At 42.6% G+C, this 22,764-nt stretch overlaps 1 long non-coding RNA gene and 1 other non-coding gene across 2 annotated transcripts in view; one reads left to right on the forward strand and one right to left on the reverse strand.

Moving 5' to 3' along the window:
* LOC120247029 overlaps positions 1-22,764 on the reverse strand; it is a 154,506-nt gene that overhangs the window by 85,950 nt on the left and 45,792 nt on the right. The gene's annotated exons all lie outside the window — the stretch shown is intronic.
* On the forward strand, positions 18,999-19,103 carry LOC120247043. Its single transcript, XR_005532206.1, has one exon. It is a non-coding gene; the product is annotated as a U6 spliceosomal RNA (small nuclear RNA).

A 22,764-nucleotide genomic window follows, 5' to 3' on the forward strand; every position in this document is an offset into this window, starting at 1 on the left:
CACACCTTCCCTCAAATGATAGAACAGAATTTCCAACCCTTTAAGTGTGGGCTGGGCTTTATAACTTACTCCTAATGAATGGAATAAAGTGGAAGACAATGTGCAAATTGGGAGAGCAGGCCACAAAAAGTAGAGCCATTTCTTACTCACTCTCCTTTAGATCACTCACTCTGCAGCCAGTCAACTGCCATATTGTGAGGTCATTCATTTGAGCAGCCTACGGCAAAGGCCGTGTGGTGAGAACTGAGGCCTCCTCCTCCTGACAGCCATGTGACTGAGCCATCTTGGAGCACATTACTTTAACCCCTTTCAGTCCCAGTGGACATCCTGATCCAACAACACAAGAAATTATGAGCCAGACTACCCAGATAAATCGACCCACAGAAACAGTGAGCTAATCTGTCATTTTAAGCCACTAAATTTAGGAGTAATTTGTTACGCAACAATACATAACTAATAACACTGGGGGAATTGGTAACATTTTGTCTCATGGCCAGAATGGAGGTAATCAAAAAGAGAAGAAGAGAACCCAGAGTGATATTTTTTATGAGCTGGACTGCGTTCTCCCTCCAAATTCATATTTTGAATTCCTAACCCCCAGTACCTTAGAATGTGACTACATTTGGAGACAGGGGTCTAAAGAGGTAATTAAGGTTAAATGAGGTCTTTGAGGCGAGTCATAATTCAGTGTGACTTGTGTCCTTATAAGGAGAGATTAGGACACAGATACACACAGAGGAAAGACCATGTGAAGACACAGGGAGAAGGCTGTCATTTCCAAGCCAAGGGGAGAATCCTCTGAATGAAACTAAACCTGCTGGCACCTTCATCTTGGACTTCTAAGCTTCCAGAACTGCGAGGAAATAAATTTCTGTTGTTTAAGACACCCAGTCCATGAAATTTTACTATGGTAGTTCTAAAAAACTAATAGAATATTTCAAATTGTTACTATATCATATTCTTCTTTTGGTAAATTTTTGCCTTCCAATGTAAAGAACACTTACTCTCATATAGAAAGTTGTAACCCTCTCTTCCAAACAGTTAAAAATGAAGTCTTTGTCTAAAACTGTCCTGTCCAATACATTAGCCACTAGCCATATGATTATACTGAGAACCTGAATTGTGCTCAGTGTGACTGAGAAACTAAATTTTTAAGTTTAATTCATTTTAATTTTAACTTATAACTGACAGTTGTTATTAGAAACTTTTATGTATGTTTGGAATAGCTTGGGTGTGTGAATCTACTTTTTCAACCATAGATATTATTAAATCTAAACACATACCAAGTATTCCTGGTGAAATTTAGCATCTGAATTGAGACGTAAGTATAAAGTATATCCTGGATTTCAAAAAATTAAGATGAAAAAAATGAATGTAAAATTTTTATATTGACTATATGTTGAAATAATATTTTGGATAAATTCAGTTAAACAACATGTACTCTTTTATTTTGTATTCTTTTAATTAATCCTGTAAATTATTATCATCTGTTTCTTTTTAATTTTTTAAAATACGATCACTACAAAATTTTAAATTATACATGCAGATCACATTATATTTCCATTTTTCTCATTGGTTAAATGCTGCCCCACAAGGCATACTCTCCCTACACCCCTGCCTAGTAATTGTGTCACTTGGCTCCCCTGGGCAGTGGCACAGCAACACAGCACTTTATCTGGTACAGAAGTGGCAAGTGAAGCCAGGGCCATGTTTAGTCAGAACCTGGAAATCTCTTCTGACAAGCAGAGCATCAGAAGGCAGAAATGAGAAGCTGGAGTTAGAGTACAACCCAGATAATCTTCTTGTCATAGACTAGGATGCGGGCAGAACTGCGGACCCTGGTGCAGGTCAAGTTGCAGCTGCTCATCAGACGGTGTAAGAGGTGTCGTGCCTCTGCCCAAATTTGCTACCCACCTGCTGCTTGGGAAGCCCCTGCCCAGCCACAGCCCTCATGCACTGGCAGTACCCTCTATGCAGCTGATGGGTATTCACCCAACCTGGTGTGGGATGAGATGAGGAGGACAGAGCTTCATTGCCCAGAGGCCTAGATCTTGAGACAGTGGGACTGAATGAGTCCAGGATGGGGGTGCATAACTGGCGGTAGTATGCCCTATGACCCATCAATTCCATTTAAAGATATACGCTCTAAAGAATTCTTCATACATATGCATGAAATACTATGTTCATTACAATATTACTTGTAATAAAGGGAGATTGGAAACATTTCTCTTTGTCATCAATAGACAAATGCATAAATAAATCGTGGTGTATTCATACAAGGAACACTATACAGCAGCTCAAATAAGCAAATTAAGCAAATGGAAATTTTAGAACTAAAAAATCAATCACTGAGACTAAAAACTCATTTGATGGGCCCGATAGCAGAATGGTGACAACAGAGGAAAGAATCAGGGAACTTGAAGACAGTCTTGGAAGGGGAAGAGAAAGAGATCAGTGCTAGGGAGGGCAAATGTTTAAAGAAATAATGGCTAAAAATTTCCGAGATTTGATCAGAGACATAAACCTTCACATTCAGGAAAATGAGAGATTCCTCAAATAGGAAATCAGCAAACAACAAACAAGGAAACCTGTCCTCAGGCACATCATGATCCAATTGATGCAAATTAGACAAAGAAAAAATTCTGAAAGCAGCCAGAAGTAAACCGTAGAAGGGACAACAACTCAAATAGCCATAGATTTCGCATTAGAACCATGGAGCCTAAAGGAAGTGATACAGCATTTTTTTAAAGTGCTGAAAGAGCATAACCATCAACGCAGAATTCTGTTTTCAGTGAAAACATCTTTCAGGAACAAAGGTGAAATAAAGACATTCTCAGATGAAGGAAAACTAAGAATTCACAGCCTGCAGATTTGCTTTAAGAGAACTGCTGAAAGAAGTTCTTTAGATAGAAGTTAAATTATATAAGAAGGAAACCTGGAACATCAGGAATGAAGTAAGAGCGACAGGAAAGATAAATACTGAATAAGTACATTAGACTATTCTTCTTTTAAATTCTGCAAAGTATGTTTGGGATGCCTGGGTGGCTCAGTGGGTTGAGCATCTGACTTCAGCTCAGGTCACGATCTCACAGCTTGTGAGTCAGAGCCCCGACATCAGGCTTTGTGCTGACAGAGTGGAGCTTCAGATTCTCTGTCTTCCTCTCTCTCTGCCCCTCTCTCCCCACTCTCACTCTCTCTCTCTCAAAAGTAAATAAACATTTAAAAAGTTCTGCAAAATGGTTGATGGCTTGATGGTTGAAAGCATAAATCATAACATTGTTTGGTGGGATTTTTCATGTATATACAAGTAATACATAAGGCAACTATAGCATAAAGTAAGGAATAAGTAATACATATAGCAACTTAGCATATAGCATAAGGAGGGGTCTTATAAGGTAGTATGTTTTCTACATTCCAATTAATGTGGTGAAATAATGATTCTAATTAGAGCAAAAAACGTTATGTATTTTGTAATCCCTAGAACAACCACTAAAAACAAAAACAAAAACACACCACACGAGGAGATATAATCAAAATCATGATGGAGAAATTGAAACAGAATATTTAAAAGATATTCAAATAACTCAAAAGAAGACAAACGTAAGAAAACTAGTTTCTCTGACATGCAGAACACTCTGACAAAACGTATGGAGTTTTGTCTCCATTTGACAAAATGTATCAGTTTTCCAATTCTCTGGGAATGCCAACTGGCTATCCTACAATTTAATTCAATTCAGACATTAGCTACCCCAAATGAGTAAGTGCAGGCCCCACAGGTTAAAGGCTCAATCCTACAAACTGCCCCCACTTGGGATGTGGACAACAAGTCTAGCCCTCCCATACTTCTGACCCTCTGGCTGTAAGTCAGGGATTCCTACATCTCTCTCCCGAGTTTCAGAAATTTGCTGTATCAGTCCAGAGAACTCAGGGAAAACCTTTACAATCACTGGTTTATTTAGAAGAGGACAACTCAGGAATAGCCAAAGGGAGAGATGCTTAAGGGCAAGGTATGTGGGAAGGAGTATGGAGCTTCCGTGCCCTCTCAGGGCTTGCCATCCTCCTAGCACCTTCATGGGGTCACCAACCAGGAAGTTCTCTGAACCCTTTCAGTTAGGATTTTTATGGAAGTCCCATTATGTAGGCATGACCAATTAAATCACTGGTCATTGGTGATGAAGTCAACCTCCTTCAATCCCCCTCCAGGTCTGGGGTGGGACTGAAAGTTCCAATCCTCTAATCACTGGGTAGTTCCAGTCCCAGCCTCCAAGGGTCACCTCATTAGCATACAAAAAGACACTTATCACCATGGAGATCCCAAGAGTTTTAGGAGCTCTGAGCTAAGAACTGGGGAAGATGATCAACTTTGTATTTCTTACGTCACAACGTCACAAGCAAAAACACATTTGTAAAATGATGTACCTAAGCCCAAATATATCAATAATTACATTAAAGAGGGTGAGGTATGTCTGTATGCACTAATGTAGAAAAATCTCTGACATATAATGTAGAAAACAAGTTACAGAACAAAACATTATAATACCAGTCAAAATTTTAATATATTCCTATATATTCAAGTACATGTAAATTTTCAGCACAACACAAATGTATTAGAAAAGGTCTGAAAGTACCTTCAAGTTGAAATCGTTCTTAAAAAGTCAATGTGAGGGGCGCCTGGGTGGCTTAGTCGATTGAGCGTCCGACTTTCGCTTAGGTCATGATCTCGCGGTTCGTGGGTTCAAGCCCCGCGTCGGGCTCTGTGCTGACTGCCAGCTCAGAGCCTGGAGCCTGTTTCAGAATCTGTGACTCCCTCTCTCTCTGACCCTCCCCTGCTCACGCTGTCTCTCTCTCTCTCTCCCCTAGAAATAAATAAAAAATATTAAAAAAAAAAAAAAAGTCAATGTGATTAAAGAAGAGAAACAGTATTAAGTGGAACTTTTTTCTCTATAATTTTAATTTTTAGGACAAGAATGTTATTTATGTATTACTTTGTCATTAAAAATAAATGAAATTGAATTAAATTTAAAAGAACATATTGTTTCACAGTGTGCTGGTGATACCATCTGGGAATTAGACATTTTTAGGTCCCCTGACTCAGGAAGGTACCCAACTGTTATCAGCAGAATTTGTGAAATGGAGTTATCAGTATTTCAATCTATTTCCTGTCTGTGCCATTTATCTTCTACTCCCATTCTTATTCCCCTTCCCAAATTTGAACTCTACAACCCAAGGGGTATGGGCCTGATCTTCCTTTCCTTCACTCACCCCAACATCATACCACTTTTCTAGAATTTAATATATTCAAAATGTTAAATATTCCTAGGTATGGCTTTTATATTAAATATATTAAGCAGTCTACCACTACCATTTTTAAAGTAACTTTAGAGCAGTATTTTCCAAATTGTAGGCCTTGATGAGCAGTGGATCATAAAACTAATGTAGTGGGTCTCAATTCACATTTATCTTTAAGAAATGAAATAGAATGGAACATATCCAAATTAACTGAAACTGTAGTGAAGCTGAAAATTGTTTTGTGAAATGCTTGTTTCCTTGGTGTAGGTGTGTGTGGTTGTGTGAAGGGGACAGGGGAGGGGGTAAGGGGTGGGGGTAGAGGTAGGTGTGCAAGGTGTAGGTGGGTGAGTGGGGAGGAGAGGAGATGTGTGGAGGTGAGGATGTACAGGGGTGGGGGTGTGGATATGGGTGTGGGGTGGGTTGCAATAGAAAATGTACTTCTTTCTGTGGGTTGAGGTAAAGGAGGAAGAAGACGCAAAAAGGTGAAAAAACACTGTTTTAGTGAAAACATTTTATTTACTTACTTGAGAGAGAGACTGAGAGAAAGAGAGAGCATGCTGTCGTCAGTGCAGAGCCCAATAGGAGGCTTGGTCCCAACAAACCATGAGATCATGACCTGAGCCAAAATCAAGAAAGAGTCCAATGCTTACCCCACTGAGCCAAAGAGGCAACTCTTCATGAAAACATTTAAAAGGTACTTGATGGCGGGATGCCTGGGTGGCTCAGTCAGTTAAGTGTCAGACTCCCCAACTCATGTTCTCGTTTTCTCCCTCTCTCTCTCTCTCTCAAAATAAATAAATAATTTAAAAAAAAAAGAAACTTGATGCAATCTACCTTTGGATGTGTAGATACTCAAACATTCAAAATGGCTAGCCAAAAGATTCTTCTTTGTAGGGGCCTAGAGATGTTAACTGAAATATTTACGAACAATGCCATTTAGTCATTCTTTCATTCGCCATTTATTTAGCATCTATTGTGTGAACAGGCCTCAGTGAAAGAATCTTTGGAAATTTCAGGGGGAGAAAACAAATCTCCTGAATAGAATAATGAACAAAAATAAATAAGGAGCCTGCATAGGGATTTAAGCTGGTTTTGTTTTGTTTTTTAACAGATGTTTTTAGGATGTAGTCTAATTTTTTTAATGTTTATTTAATTTATTTTTCAGAGAGAGAGAGCACAGGCTGAAGGGGGCCGAGGGAGGGTGACACAAAATCTGAAGCGGGCCCTGGGCTGTCACCACAGAGCCCAACACGGGACTCAAACTCACAAACAGTGAGATCATGACCTGAGTCAAAGTTGAAGCTTAACTGACCGAGCCACCCAAGCACCCCATAAGCTGGTTTCATAAGACAAATGTAGCACGGTGAGCAGAGGCATGCCCAGTGAGAGAACAAAGGAACAATCAAGCATACATCCCCAGACTCGCTGTCTCTGCCTGCAGGTAGGCAGCCGGAAAGGACTGTGGGAAAGAATGGGTGCCATGGTGGAACCGCAGCTCCATGTGGCATGGACCCCATGGGCCAGGATGTAGACCTGCTGGAGCTAGAAAATATTTTCTTCACCAGGACAGATGTGGCTCTTGCTTACAAGGATGACTCAAAAGGGTGAGAAACCATGATAACTGGGCCCATCGTTTGGAGAGTTGAGTTTTGAAAAGAAAGGAAAGGAAACACTGAAGGTAGTGAGAGAGGGAGACAAACCCACAAGAGGGGTGAGGTTGTGGGGATGTGGAAGAGTTACTCCTGAGAATGATCTGTGCCCCGCCACCATTGTTCTCCCATGGTGACCCAAGGTGAGCCACTGGGAAGTTGGCAAAACATGCCAGTTCGTAGCCGAGTTGAAAGACACAGAAAAGGGATGGTCTCAGAATGGCGTCAGTGTGGGAAGATGAAGAGTTCTGGCGATGGATGGTGGTGATGGCTGCACAGCAATGTGAATATACTTCACGCCCCTGAACCATATACTTCAGAGTCATACGGCAACAGCAACCATAAAAAACAATGAGATCTTGCCATTTGCGAAAGCACGGTTGGACCCAGAGCATGGTTCACCTATGCTAAGTGAAATAAGTCAGACTGAGAAAGACAAATACCATGTAAGTTCACTCATATGTAGACTATAAAAAAACAAAACAAATGAAAAAACAAACAAAAAGCAGAATCAGACCTATAAATACAGAGAACCAATGGTTGCCAGAAGGAAGTAGGGAGGACGGACAAAATGGAGAAGGGAAGTGGGAGACACAAGCTTCCAGTCATGGGCTGAATGTGCCATGAGTGAAAGGCACAGCATAGGGAACACACTCAGTGATTTTGTAACAGCTTTGCATGGTGACAGATGGCAGCTACGTGTGTGGTGAGCACAGCATAACCTAGAGACTTGTCTGATCACTGTGTTGTACACCTGAAACGAATGTAACACTGTGTGTCAACTATACTGAAATTTAAAAAAAAATTTTACTCATTACTATAGTAAATTGTATGTTATACATATCTTGCTACAACACAAAAATAATAAGCTGAGGCCTGGGGCGCCTGGGTGGCTTAGTCGGTTAAGCGTCCAATTTTCGCTTAGGTCATGATCTCGCGGTTCGTGGGTTTGGGCCCCGCGTCGGGCTCTGTGCTGACTGCCAGCTCAGAGCCTGGAGCCTGTTTCAGTCTGTGACCCCCTCTCTCTCTGACCCTCCCCTGCTCACGCTGTCTCTATCTCTCCTAGAAATAAAAAAAAAAAAAAAAAAAAAAAATAAGCTGAGGCCTGAAAGATGAAAGTGTAAAGGAGAAAAGGAAGGGGGACGCAAACGCACTTCCAGGCAAGGGAACAGAAGATGAACCCTTGCGTGTAAAAGCCTTTCGATTACGAGAAGAAAAAAGGCCAGTGTCACTTGAGGGTGGGGTGGTGGTGGAAGGCAAGGGATAGGGTGACAAATGAGGCTGGGAGGTAATTACTCTCAGAACCGGTCAGTCACTAAACCTCACAGACCAAACCAGAGAAACGTGCCCTGGATCCCTGCTGCCCCTGCTTTAGTGGGGACCCTAAGTAGCTTTTGGTGGTAGAACTAAAACCATCTCTTTAACTGGGCCCCTCCTGCCTTCCAGTCTTCCCTTGGCTACCAGTGTACTGAATGGATAAGACCATAGGCTCTAGAGGCAGACAGCCTGGGTTCGAATCCTAAACTTACCACTTGCCAACTATAACACGGGGAAATCACTTGGCATTCTTAAATGGCCATGGGTAAGAGTGGCAAATACTAGTTCCTGGGCCATAGTGGTTTTGTGAAGATTCAAGAGGCAATACACAGACAACATACACAAAACTCAGCCAACAAACCAGGTCTACACAAAAAGCAACTCTATTCTCCTGTCATCAAACTTGTTTATTTTCAGCAACCATTCTAATAGCTGCCAGAAAGTTAAGCTGTCATCCCTGAGGCTTTCATTTCAGAGACTTCCCAGGGCCACAGCATTGGTCGGGCAGAAGCCATCTGGTCACACTCTTGAAAGCAGGACTAAGGCAGAGCAGTTCATTTCAGAGGTGACTTCCCTAGAAGAACCAACAAGCGAGGGTGATGTGGGTCACGGAAAGGAAGGAAGACAGGGTGCCCCAATGAGCAAGTAACTGTTTTGAGCTCCTGGTAGGTTTTGCCAGATAAAATACAGAATTCGCAGTTAAATCTGAATTTCGGAGAAACCAAAAATAAATTTTTGGTATCTGTATGTTCCAAATATTGCAAGGCACTAATTATACAAAATTTATATCATTTATATATAATATATATAAATATATATATATAAAATATATATCATTTAGCTGAAATTAAAATTTAACTGGATGTCCTGTAGTGTTATCTGCTAAATCTGGCAACCCTAGCCACCGGGCTCGGTCCCCCAGGAGAACCTCCCATGGGATGTGCTGCAGAATGGAATATGACCCAGAGTTGTCCTCAGTGAAAGGCAAAGCAGATGGGGGTATTTATCTCTCCGGTCCCATTCACCCTTGTTTGAAAACCTTCCTGGCATTTCTGGCTTCCCTCGCTCCCATGCCGAACATCCTCTGGTCGGCCAAAGCTGTCAGGTGTCATCACCAGTGCTTGCCTAGGCTGCTGTCTGGGAATGCTGGGTGCCGGGGCGAACAGACAAAGCACTGGCGGTGTCTGCTACAATGGTCCTTACAGCATGCAAGGCACTGAGTCATTGCATCCCTATGTTTTTCTCTGTCCCCAAAGGCCAACTTACCCATATACTTATGCTAAAAATATATATATAAATGAATAAAAATTTTAAAAAGGAACTATGGGTCCATGACAATGGACAAGAGTTTCTGTGTGACACACACATTCACACCTGTTCTCTTGAGGAAGCAGTCCCCATCTGGCTCAGACACTAGCAGTGGCCATCCATCCCTTTCCTTCAGCATTGTTCACTACAGTGATCTTAGGCTACAGCCGCGTCACGCATTAGCCAATCAGCCCTTCTTAAGTGAAGGGTTTTAGTCAGGCTAAGATCCAGCAAACCAAGAAAGCTATGAGGGGAGAGGCCGTAGGAACTGACCCTGTATGTTCTGCTCCATTAGAAGTGACTGTCATTGTACAGGAAGGACCTCTGGTCACAGAGCTGGAGGAATTATCCAGAAGCTGCCTGGCCTCCTATGCTAATCAATCTGCCAGGAGTGAGGGTTGCCCTTACCACCCTGGGACCGCCCTCATGAAAGGCGAGGAGGCGCTGCAGCACTGGTCATCAGTCAGGGCTCTCGGCAGAGGAGAAGCACCTATGTATTCCAAGGAGAAAGGTCTTAGAGGAATGCACAATGGTTGGAAGGGGTGGGGAAGCAATATGGAGACGGTGGCTGGTTCATGAAATCAGGAACAGGAGCAGCCTAGGGAAGCTGCTGACAGCAATCCAGCTGTCTACACGAAAGCAGGTGCTTCTCGGGAGGTAGCTGGAGGCTACAGCAAATCATATGTCCACCATATGTCCAAGCATCTGTTCACAACGGCCAACAGAGATGCTAACTTCTCTTCCGTCTTCCAAATGTCCTGTGTGTACCTTTAATCGGCAGACTAACCCAGAGGCATATAGGAAAGTGATATTGGGAAACGGAGCTCCAGACTTCCCTGCAGTGTCAAGGACAATGGGGGAAGGGACGGGGATGGCACCAAGTTGCCCAAGATAACTTGGTACAAGCAAATTAAGCCATATACCCATATCAAGGGCGGAAGGCTCTCAGGACGGCATCAAAGCCCATGGCTCCTTATTAATTATTAGGGCAGAATCCCTGGGGCAAATTAAGCCTAGGCAGATGCGGTGGCTTCATAATTCTTCCAGCTTCTTTCCCTCTCAAATGTCAAACTGCCTGGAAGTCTCAGATATGGATCTAGAACACACATAATTCCCATGTGGCACAGGCCATCTTTTCCTCAGCCTGGTAGTGACCTCAAGTATGACTAGACTCTTCAAAGCCCAAGAGACCAAGGTCCAGAAAGAGAAAGGAGTTTTCTTCTCCTCTGCCTAAGTCCTCCCTGGGGCATCCCTTTGCAAAAAGCCCAGAGTCTCCCTGATAACTGACACAAGTACCCAAGGCCATCTGCTTCCAGCAACACCAGAGGAGTATGTATGGCCTGAACCTATGGCCCCACAGGACAGCCTTGTCATTATATAAACACATAACCAGTCACCATAGATATAAGCATCCACAGTAGCACAGAGCTCTCACAGGAGAGATGGTGGAGAGATGAGCCCAGAAGAGGGAGGAGATTTAGAGAAGGAAGGTGAATTCAGGGGGCATGCTGAGATTCAACTCTCTGCCAAAGAGCCAGGCAGGGATTAGCAGCGATAGGGTTCTGGAACCAGGATTCTGGGCATCCTTCTTGCTGAGAACACACAGTAAGATCGCACCCTGCCAGCTCCTTACCCTTCCAGATTTGCTCTCGTTCCTCCAGGAGTTTCAAACCCTAAGGGAGCCCCTGTGGACCTGTCTCCTCTCTACTACCCAGTCCCCCATCTCCCCGGCCTCAACAACAGCCATTCAAATGCGCTGAGCATGTGCTAGGCCTAAAGTACTGAGTACGATAACTTGGTCATCAAAGAGCAGTCACCTGATAAATATTAGTTGAACTGATGGGAAAGGCTGAAGTTGTTTAAATGATTATACTTCATGCTGTTTCCAGTCAGGGTCAGTCTGAGCCAAAAGCAGGGAGAGACCAGTTATGCCTGGGGTGCAGGCACTGTAGTCTCAAAGTTCCCTTTTGTGCCGCCACATCCAAATCTACCAGCTCACCAGTCCTAATCCACAAGCTAACCGCTGTGATGCCAAGAGAAGAATGACATCAGGTGGCACCGGGTGCCGTGGTCAATTCTAGAGGCATGGAGTTCAGGCTCAGGAGGAAGCAATTCACTCCTTCCCCTCCCCTGCCATATACACTGGACTGGTTGTACTTTCCCCATGCCTGAGACAAAATGTGGTTAGTAATCTTGGTCTTCTGCCTCCCTTTTAACTTGATTAGAAGGCCATTCCTGTGGTGCTGGTCTGGCGTTTCCTCCCTGAATATAATCAAGAGAAAAGATCCTTACTGGCCCTCATGTCTACTGTAGGAAGGCAAACCCCAGAGGCCTGAGCTGGACTGAGCCTGGCAAGGCTGAGCTCCCGGTGTGAGCCTGGCCTTTAGGGGTACAGAAGCATTGACCATCTAGTACATGTGCCTCTTTTGGGGGTCTGAAACTCATAGGACAGAACTGAGCAGGACAGAGCTTGAAGGCTGTGATTGCGCTTTGTCATTATGTTGAGAATCCAAACCCCAGGCAACTCCCATTATCAACTATGTCTTGGTGGGGGCCTTAGAAATCTGAACTCAAGGCAAAGCTTATACACTAACACTTTATTGAATGGCAAGGCAGTGAAAGTGAAGGACAAAGGGCGGTGAGTGGGGGACAGAGGGCAAGCAAACTCAAGAGGGTGTGTTGCAGAGCTGTTCAGAGGCTCGCAGAGAACACTGCCAGTTGCTCAGTCATGCATGACATCTGGGAGAGGCTGAGGAGAATCACAATGCCTCAGAACCATCTGTCTGGGACAGAAAGGACAACAACTTTATCTGTCAGCTCCTTCCCAGCTCCTGTCTCTCACTGGTCCAAGTTCACCCCATGAGTTATGAACTCTCCTTGATTTCCTCATTTGTTAGCAGCCTCTGGGGAAGCCAGAGCCTCCACAGGTCTGATACAGTCAGGTCAAGTTTCTAGAATTCTTGTGGTCACATAATATGGGACGAGGAACAACGTAGTCTTGTGTCCCTTTGCTTTCACCTTATTTTTTTTAACAGCATAATCTGGGGTGCGCTTGTGATGACATAAGGGTCTCCTCCAACAGAGCCTTGGTCCAAAGTCTCTGGAGTATTTCTCAAGTACTTGAAAGTACTTCAGTTTTGTTTTTTTTTTAATAGTTTTATTTATTTCTAGGGGAGAGAGAGAGAGAGACAGCATGAGCAGGGGAGGGTCAGAGAGAGAGGGAGATACACACTCTGAAATAGGCTCCAGGCTCTGAGCTGGCAGTCAGCACAGAGCCTGACGCGGGGCTCGAACCCACGAACCGCGAGATCATGACCTAAGCGAAAGTCGGACACTTAACCGACTAAGCCACCCAGGCGTCCCAAAAGTACTTCAGTTTTAAGCAATAGGAGAAAATATTAAAGAATCTACTACTTTATAGCACATTTAGATATTTTTAAGTAATATGTATTAGATTTTCCTTTTAAGTATAAAGATAACCACAAAGTGCCAGTGAGCTGGACACAAGCTGTCGACTCCTCCTTTATTCTTCCCATTGCTGCAGCAATAAATGTCATGCAGGTGTTAAATTGACACCACCTCCCTCAGCTGCAGTGCGTCCCTAATGCTATGGCATGAGACTCATGGGTAGTCTGAAACTGCAAGGGGGTTAACAAGCCTTAACAAGCCCTGGGACAATCCCTGGGAGCTGGTGGATAACTGATCCTTGCTCTCAGCTTTTGAAAGTAGATTCAGTGGATTCCAACGGCTCAAGCCCCAGCCTCCTGCAGTATAACCTGGGAGAGTATGTATAAGTGGCTCTTGAGCGCATTGGACCAAGAGGAGAAAAATAAGGTTGGACAGGGGGCAGTTGATTGATTTGGGAGCATTCTTCCACAATTCAGATTTAACATCCTGGCAAGGACACCTAGAGCCGACTCTATACGTTGCTGGGATGTCTCCTTAAAACTTGGACACGACAATAGCCTACAACAAGTGTGGTGAAGATGCTGGAACTGCCTTGGCCGAGTATTGAGAAAGGAATCAAAGGCTCTGGAGGTGGCAATTTTAGAAAAGGTTATTACATGAGGCCAGAGAACTACCATCTAAGTGTCCCAAGCCAAAGTGTGAGTCACTAACAGAATCTGACCCAGAGTTCTGCATCAAAAGCTAATAGCCCATAGTGTCCTGTGGTCAGTAGAGATAAACATCCAGGTAGAGTGTTATTTGACTTGCATAACTCAGCAGGAAGTGTGGAGTGGGGTGGGGGAAGGGAGAGGAAAGAGCTGTTGAGCAATCACCACAGTGAAAAATCACAATCTCTTATTAGTTTCTAGACCCAAAGCCCATTGAATGAAGGGATGACCCACTGTAGACAGACATGCAATAGCGTGCAAGCATACATAAGTATTTCCTAAATCCTTCCCTGGTAGGACCTGCAACCATTTACAAAAAGAAAAAAAAAATGCACTGAGGAAAAGGGAATACACACAACTTCTGAGGGCTATTAAATTCAAGGGGTGAGCTGACACTGAACCAGGGGATCCAAAATACCATCATGGTATTCGTGTTAGAGGGGGGAGCATCTGCTGTAGAGAAGGCTTATGGAGGCCAGGTGATATGTTGGTTACCACCACTTCACTGTGTGGCCTTTCAGGAGAGTGGTGAGGGATGTTCTCCCAGTGGACAGTTCTTCACACAATACTCTTGGATGTCAACTTAGTATGGAGCGAGAAGTGTCACGAGGTAAGATTCCTGGATGATGAATAGCCTGCCTAGTTGGTCGGGGACATGGAGGTCCCTGTTCATTGTTCTTTGTTCAGCCCTTCAGGAGCAAACTGTCTCAACAACATTCCTTTTCTCCCTTCACTAAAGACATTTTAGTCAATGGTCTCAACACTAAAATATCTAATCTTCCAAGCCACAAAAGATTGGCCAATTTGACTGTGAAAAAACATAGAATTTCTGGTTCGTAATGACAAAACAAACTGAGACAGAATATTCAAAATGCATATGATAAAAGGACTAATTTCCTCAGTGTATGGAAGTGAGGCAAGTGGAAAGTGTTAACAGCCTGGTAGTAATGCTGTATGAACTGACGAACCTCACTGTGGAGTTTAAGGGGCCAGTGTACATGTCACAAAGTGGCAAATCTAAGTACAACCCAAACTTTTTTTTTAAATTTTTTTTAATGTTTTATTTATTTCTAGGAGAGAGAGAGAGAGAGACAGCGTGAGCAGGGAAGGGTCATAGAGAGAGGGAGTCACAGACTGAAACAGGCTCCAGGCTCTGAGCTGGCAGTCAGCATAGAGCCCGACGCGGGGCTCGAACCCACGAACCGCGAGATCATGACCTAAGCGAAAGTCGGACGCTTAACTGACTAAGCCACCCAGGCGCCCCAGTACAACCCAAACTTTTATACACAACCTTGAAAAATTATAACAAGTTATGAAGTGTTGTTGAACAACACGGTTGATAGTGGGAAAAATGCAAAAGATTCTCAAGCAATCTGCAAGGAGAAAGACAATGGAAACACGTGGCCCCCATGGAAAACCTCTCAGTTGAAATGGATGACAAATTGGCATTCAATTTGAACAAAATGTCTCCTCAAGTAATCCAATTCCCTTTAGTAAGTTCCTATTTCCCAAGCAAATTTCTGATAAGAATTAGGTTCTCAGGGGTAAAAGGCTCTGACTTGGCTGACATGACATCATCAACGCTTTAGCTGGTAGATTAATGGGAGCAAAATATCCTGCCACAAATCCATTTTAGTAAATTCATAAGCTGGGGCATTTGCCAATGGTCTGAACATCATGAGTAAGAGGACAGTGAGGACCTGGGTCTGCTTAGCTAAAGACTTCAGATTGGTGGTCATCCTACCAAGGTAAGATGTTCCAGGAATCCAGCGCCAAGCAGAGCGGGTGGCCCTACGTGCTCATGTCTTCTCCCTTGGAGATACTTTAGTTCATTCTATTGCACACCCGCCCCGTAATCCCAGGGTCCTCCATCCACACCAACTTTGCTGAGGCTGCCAAAGCCTCGGGTTGGGCCTCAATGACTTACAGTTCTGTCCCAAGGCTGGGGCTGAAGATGGGAGGCCATGGGCAGGAAGCAGGAAACACAGAGGCCTCTGCTTCAATAAAAGTTAGGATGGCCTGAACCTTCCAGAAGGGCTGACAGAAGAGTGAGCAGAATCACACCTCATCATTCCACTTCACAGCCAGCACCACAACCGCCCAAGCAGTTAGGTGGACTTCACTCCAAGAAGGTGACTCCTGATGGCCAGTACCTGACAAGGAGAGGGGTGAAGGGAGAAGGAGAGTGCGGGTGGTGGAGGTAGGGGAGGATGGAGAGGCACAGATGGGAAGGCATGCAGTCCAGGCTCTTTTATCCAGCCACATGCCTCTCCCATCATGGGAAGAGGTATAGCTTCTTCCCATAGGGGAACAGTCAGTGAGACTTTGCAGAGGTGAGCAAGGTGATAGGCGTAAGCACTGACGATAGTGAGAAGAGACAGGAAGAGGAAAACCACTCTGAACCTCTTACTTTTTTTTGTTTTATGGGCCACATTCATATAAACCAAAATACATTTTCAGGTCATTCTGAAAGATGAAAAGGTAATCCCAAGGGCTTACAGGTACAATGACCTAGTATGTGTCACAGCATCTGAAGGATTAACTATAATAGTGCCAATGTCTCCATGGACTGTGAGAAAGGAGTGCCTTTGTGCACTGGGTGTGTAGGGACATAAGGATTGAGGCCAGTAGAGTTCTTCTGAAGGGAGACACTAGAAGACATTTGTATTAGTTGCCCTGAGACTACTTCTAGGACATTTGGCAACTTTAGTGAATTATTATCTAATATAAATTCAAATATTTCAAAGTACAGTATATCAAGAATGTGACTCATGCCATCAACTTCAAATGTCCTTTCAGTAGAAAACAAATATTCACACCTTCTATGCCTCAGACTGAGCAAGTGGAAGACAGGAAGATCTCCCAATGCTACCTATTTACAAGCTATAACAGAAGAACAAGGATTCTCTTCCTTCCTCTAAAACTAAGTCTCTGTGTCCTCCACCGACACACTCTCTTAATACACCGACCCCTTCTCTCTCCTTCTCCCCCTTTCCTTCCTCGAACAGGCCTCCAGACTGGCAGTATGTCAATCGGATGTGTTTCGTAGACCCAAACTATTGTTTTAAAAGTTGAATTGGTTGTCAACATTTTAGAAAGCACAGAAACCCCCATAAAACTCTAGATTTCCAGCCCATTTTTTTTAGAATACCTGCATGAACCCTCTGAAATATAAGAGTTTGAAATCTCTACCCCTGTGGCTGTGTTTGCCTCACCCAAGAGACAAAGTCTGCCTTCTTTCTTTTTCTACTTACTGCTAGCACCACAGACCGTTGGGGTGGGACAAGACTCCAGGATATTTGTCATCATTCTTTATTCTTTTAACAGATGAGGAAATTGATGGGTAGGAGATCAGAGAACACGGTCAAGGTTATACATTGACTGGGAGTAAAACCAGGGGAGAGTTTAGACCCTTGTTTTCTAGTCCATAGCATGTTCCTTAATGCACCCATCATGTTTTGGAGGTGGGGAGGTAAGGAATCATTTTTCATGTCTCTCTTCATCTGTTATATTGATTTGACATCTGCTGTGCCCCAACCCAAAGCTACCTTTCCTGCCAAATTTAGGCATCTATAATCTACCCGTGTATGGCCCACTACTGGGTAATTAAGCAATTATTTTTAAATATAACCCAGACATTCCTACCTTCTCTAGCTACCAGGGATCATGCTTCCCTTAGTATGAGAACACTGAATCCTCATCCTACTTACTTATAGAAAAATTCCATCTTTTACCTGGTTTCCAAACCTTCCTAAATACTTCCGATTATGCCCAAGGAATGCTTAAAGATGCCACAAATCCATCCCAATTGTCCCTTGTCCCCCTTGCCTGTGTCTTGACTCCTGCCTATCTCTGCCACAGATCCATCTTTTCATGGCATCACTAGCTTCTCAACACAGGTAATTCTTCCTTCAAACCACTTTCTTCCAAGTCTGTATCTCTATCCACTACTATATATATTCCTGTGTTGTAACACAAAATTATTCCTCAGATGTAACTTCACAAAACTATGCTTAAGCTTTATATGATAACAAGACCCAGTAACACTGCAGAAAGGAAAATGTAAACTGGTAACTAGTTGCATTTTCTCTAGATTCCCTAGGTTAACCACTCAGAGGAGATTATCAGTGCTCTTCTTTGCACACAGACACCCACCCACCTGCAATAGAGTTACAGAGGCCAACTATTTCTCTGCCTGAGAACTAGACCTCCTAGCTCTTCTGAGCCCAGTGAAAAAGAAAACCTAAGTCTCGTCATCTGCAATGACAAGTCTACCCACAGGGAAAACAAACTGTGGAGTTACCTGCTTAAGTTTGTTTCTTTGCTGTCTTGTACCTCTCTACCCCAGAACAGTATTTTACCGATTTTGCAGAATCAAAAAGCCCACTGAAATTTTTTCATACTATCAAAAAAGAAAGGCCTCTGCTTCCCAAAGATGAATTCTAATTTGCACCTTTAACAGAACAGAAAAAGTGCTGGTGTTTTAAAATGTTTTCTTGGGGCGCCTGGGTGACTCAGTCGGTTAGGTGTCTGACTTCAGCTCAGGTCATGATCTCACAGTTCATGGGTTTGAGCCCCACACTGGGCTCTGTGCTGACAGCTAGCTCAGACCCTGGAGCCTGTTTCAGGAGATTCTGTATCTCCCTCTCTCTCTGACCCTCCCCTGCTCATGCTGTCTCTCTCTCTCTCTTTCTCTCAGAAATAAATAAAACATTAAAAAATTTTTTAAATATATAAAAATAAAAATAAAATTTTTTTTTATACTTCTAGCCAATTAGTTTAGTTTTTTTTTTTTTAATTTAGGGTTTAAACTTAACTAGAAGAACCAAGAAAAAATAATGTCTTATAGACTTTCCTGGGAAGCAAAAGTTTATATTTTTAATATTTCATGGTCAACACGGTTTGTGGGGAGTGAGTGATCCCTGAAAGAAATAATCAATAAGGTGGACTTAGTTAAAATAAAAACTTCTGCTCCACAAAACCCAATATCAAGAGAATTAGAAGACAAAGCACAGGCTGGGAGAAAATATTTGCAAAAGCACATTTGATAGAGGAGTGTTATCCAAAATATACAAAGAATTCTTAAAATTCAACAATAATAAAACAACCCAATTAAAAATGGACCAAAGATCTTGACAGATCCCTCACCAAAGAAGATATACAGAAGGCAAATAAGCAAATGAAAAGATGTTCCGCATCATATATCATCAGGAAAATGCAAATTAAAAGGAGACACCACTATCCACCTTTTAGAATGGCCCAAATCTGGAACTCTGACAATAGCAAATGCTATTGGAACTGCTGGAAGATTGCAAGATGGGTGCTCGCTTCAGCAGCACATATACTAAAATTGGAACGATACAGAGAAGATTAGCATGGTCCCTGCGCAAGGATGACGCAAAATCGTGAAGTGTTCCATATTTTTATGCTGAGTGAAATAAGTCAGGCAGAGAAGGACAAATATCATATGTTTGCACATATAGGAGGATTAGGAGGAACTTAACGGAGGACAATGGGGGAGAAGAAGGGGGGAAATAGTGGGGGAAAGGGAGAGACACAAACCATGAGAGACTCTTGAATGCTGACAAAAACTGAGGACTGATGGATGTGGGGGGGGGAGGGGGGAATGGGCACGGAGAGGGGCACTTGTGGGGATGAGCACTGGGTGTTATATGGAAACCAACTTGACAATAAACTATTTGTAAAAAAAAAAAAAAAAAAAAAGATTGCAAAATGGAACAGCCACTTTGGAAGACAGTTTGGTAGTTGCTTGCAAAACTAAACATAGTCTTATGACACGTTCCAGCAACTTTAATCCTTGATATTTACCCAGAGGAGCCGAAAACTTATGTCCACACAAAAGCTTGCCCATAGATGTTTATAGCAGGTTTATTCATTATTGCCACAGGTTTATTCATTATTGCCAAAACTTGGAAGCAAACAAGATGTTCTTCCGTAGGTGAATGGATAAATAAACAGTGGTAAATCCAAACAATGGAATATTAGCCAGTGTTAAAAAGAAATGAGCTATCAAATATAAAAAGACAGGGAGGATCCTTAAAGGAATATTACTAGAGGAAAGAAGCCAATTTGAAAAGGCTACATACTGTAGGATTCCAATAATAGGATATTCTGGGGACACCTGGGTGTCTCAGTCAGTTAAGCGTTGGACTTCAGCTCAGGTCATGATCTCGCAGTTTGTGAATTGGAACCCCACATCAAGCTCTGTGCTGACAGCTCAGAGCCTGGAGCCTACTTCAGATTTTGTCTCACCCTCTCTCTGCCCCTCCCCCGCTCATGCTGTCTCTCTCTTTCTCCTTCAAAACTAAATAAACATTAAGGAAAAAAAAATTTTAATAGGACATTCTGGAAGAGACAAAAAGTATGGAGATAATAAAAAGATCAGTAGTTTCCAGGGCTTAGAGGTTGGGAGAGATATGAACAGGCACAGCACAAAGAATTTTTAGGGCAATGAAAATACTATATGACATCATAATGATGGATACGTGTCATTATACTTTTGTCCAAACCCCAGAATGTACAACACCAAGAGTGAACTCTAAGGTAAACCATGGACTTTGGGTGCTTATGATGAACCTAAGGTAGGTTCATCCTTAGAAGAAAAAAAAAAACAAAACACCATTATGATAAGTGAGATTGATAATTGGGGAGGCCATGCATTGTGTGAGGTCAGAAGGTATATACAAAATCTCTGTATCTTCCTCTCAATTTTACTGTAAACCTAAACTGCTCTAAAAAACAAAATCTTTTTTTTTTAAAAAATCAACCAATATAATTCACCATGTGATTCAAGGAGAAAAATCACATTATAAAAATTCATGTAGAAAAATCATTTGCTAGAATTCAACATTTATTCATGACAAATAGCAAACTAAGAATAAAACTTCCTTAACCTCATAAATAGTATCTACAAAAAAAAGAAGAAGAAAAGAAAAACAACACACAGATAACTTAATGAGGCCATTTGAAAGCTTTCCATTTGAAGTCAGAATATGACAGATACCTGATATTATCACTTCTATTTGAAATTATAATAGAAAAAGTAGAAGGCAAAAATAGATAAATATGAAATATGATACGGTCAAATGTATCAGTCTTTCCTTTTATGGCTTCAGTTATTGAGTCATGCTTGGGAAAGTGTCATACATTAAGAATATTTTTTAAAATATGTTTTTTTCCTATATTTTCCTCTAGTACTTTTATAGTTTCATTTCTATGCCAACTTGACTTATGTGTAATTAATTTTGCTATAAAAAAATGAAGTAGTGATCCAGCTTTTTTGTTTTTCCTAATCGTTAGCCTCTGGAAGAATTGAAAATATAAGGGGACTAGAAATTTCACTTTACTTTTTTTTTAATGCCTCTTTATTTTTGTTTTTGGGTTTTTTTAAATATAATGTATTGTCAAATTGGCTTCCATACAACACCCAGCGTTCATCCCAACAAGTGCCCTCCTCAATGCCCATCACCCACTTTCCCCTCTTCCCCACCCCCCACCAACCCTCAATTTGTTCTCTGTATGTCTATTTTTGAAGGAGAGAGAGACAGAGTGTGAGCAGGGGAGGGACAGAGAGAGTAGACACAGAATCTGAAGCAGGCTCCAGGTTCTGAGCTGTCACCACCGAGCTCGATGCAGGGTTCGAACCCACAAGCCGTGAGATCATGATCTGAGCCAAAGTCCAACACTTAACTAACTGAGCCACCCAGGCACCCCGAGATCTTACTTTTCATTTGATATTTTTCTGGACTATTTTATTTTTTAAGTAGGCTCCATTCCCAGAGTGTGGAGCTCAACACAGAGCCTGAGTTCATGACGCTGAGATCAGGACCTGAGCTGAGATCAAGAATTTGATGCTTAACTGACTGAAACACCCAGGCGCGGGCTATTTCATTTTTTAAACTGGGTGCATATATATATCTTTTATCATTTTTAAACCCAATTTCATTTCTTAGACTGGGTATATATACATATGTATCTTTTATAATTTTTTAAACAAGTCCCATGTTTTTCATAGTCTTTACTTAAATATGGCTAATCTAGGATTTTACATCTCCTATGACAGGTTTAAAAAGTTTTTTCCATACCTCCTCTCACATTATGGATCTAGTAGTTCCCCTGACTACTTTTCATTAGCCCTCCTACTAATGTCAATGCTAAGGAGATTTAGATGCGAGAGACCTGGATGGAAGTCAAGTGGAGGAGAATGAGCACAGAGCCAGAGTGCAGATGCCATGCCTCAAATCAGGGGTGTGAGGTGCATGCTATTTCCATGGACATGAAACAAAGGCAAGCAGCCACCTAGGACTAAGAGTCATGGGAATAGGCCACTGCAACTGCATTTAGTAACATTCATTCTAGTGAAACACCAGAAAACCCTAGATCCCAAGTTAGAGGAGTAGTTTGAAACATGTGAACCACTTCCATCAGCCAGAGCTTCAGCACAAAGAAGAGGATGTTTGTGACAGAGGTTTAAAGCACCTTGCCCTATTGTCTTGTTCGTCTCAGAAGCTGGTGTTGGTGCAATGTGGTCTCAGGCAAAAGAGCTGAAAAAAACGAATCATCAAGGAAGTGCCCCAGTTGTGGTGGTACTAGCCGTGGCCTCAGCACCCATAACAACACTGGTGAATTCGTGGACCTGTACATGCGGCCGAAATGCTCAGCCAGCAACGGCAGCATCAGCACCAAAGGCCCGGTATCCATCCAGATGAACGAGGCCAAGGTTGACAAGGTGATAGGCAGGTTTGAAAGCCAGTTTAAACCCGATGCTAACTGTGGCACCGTTCACAGGGCAGATGCGTCAGATGACTTCATTCTCCAAATAGCCAAGGCCAACAGCTCTCAAAGAGCTTCTGACTGGAGAGAATCATGGATATGGAATATTTGTCATTAAATAAATAGGAAGACACCCTCCGCCAAAAAAAGACAAGAAACTGCTCAGTTCATCACACTAATAAATATTCCAGGAAGAAGGAGAGATGCCCTTCCTCAGACTTCAACCATCAGCAGTGGAGAGGAAGTGAGTGAATGGCTCACAGAAGCAAAGGCCACACCAAGGACAGGTAAAC

The sequence above is a fragment of the Hyaena hyaena genome, unplaced genomic scaffold (genome assembly GCF_003009895.1).
Source record: "Hyaena hyaena isolate Hyena2069 unplaced genomic scaffold, ASM300989v1 scaffold_497, whole genome shotgun sequence".
Classification (NCBI taxonomy): domain Eukaryota; kingdom Metazoa; phylum Chordata; class Mammalia; order Carnivora; family Hyaenidae; genus Hyaena; species Hyaena hyaena.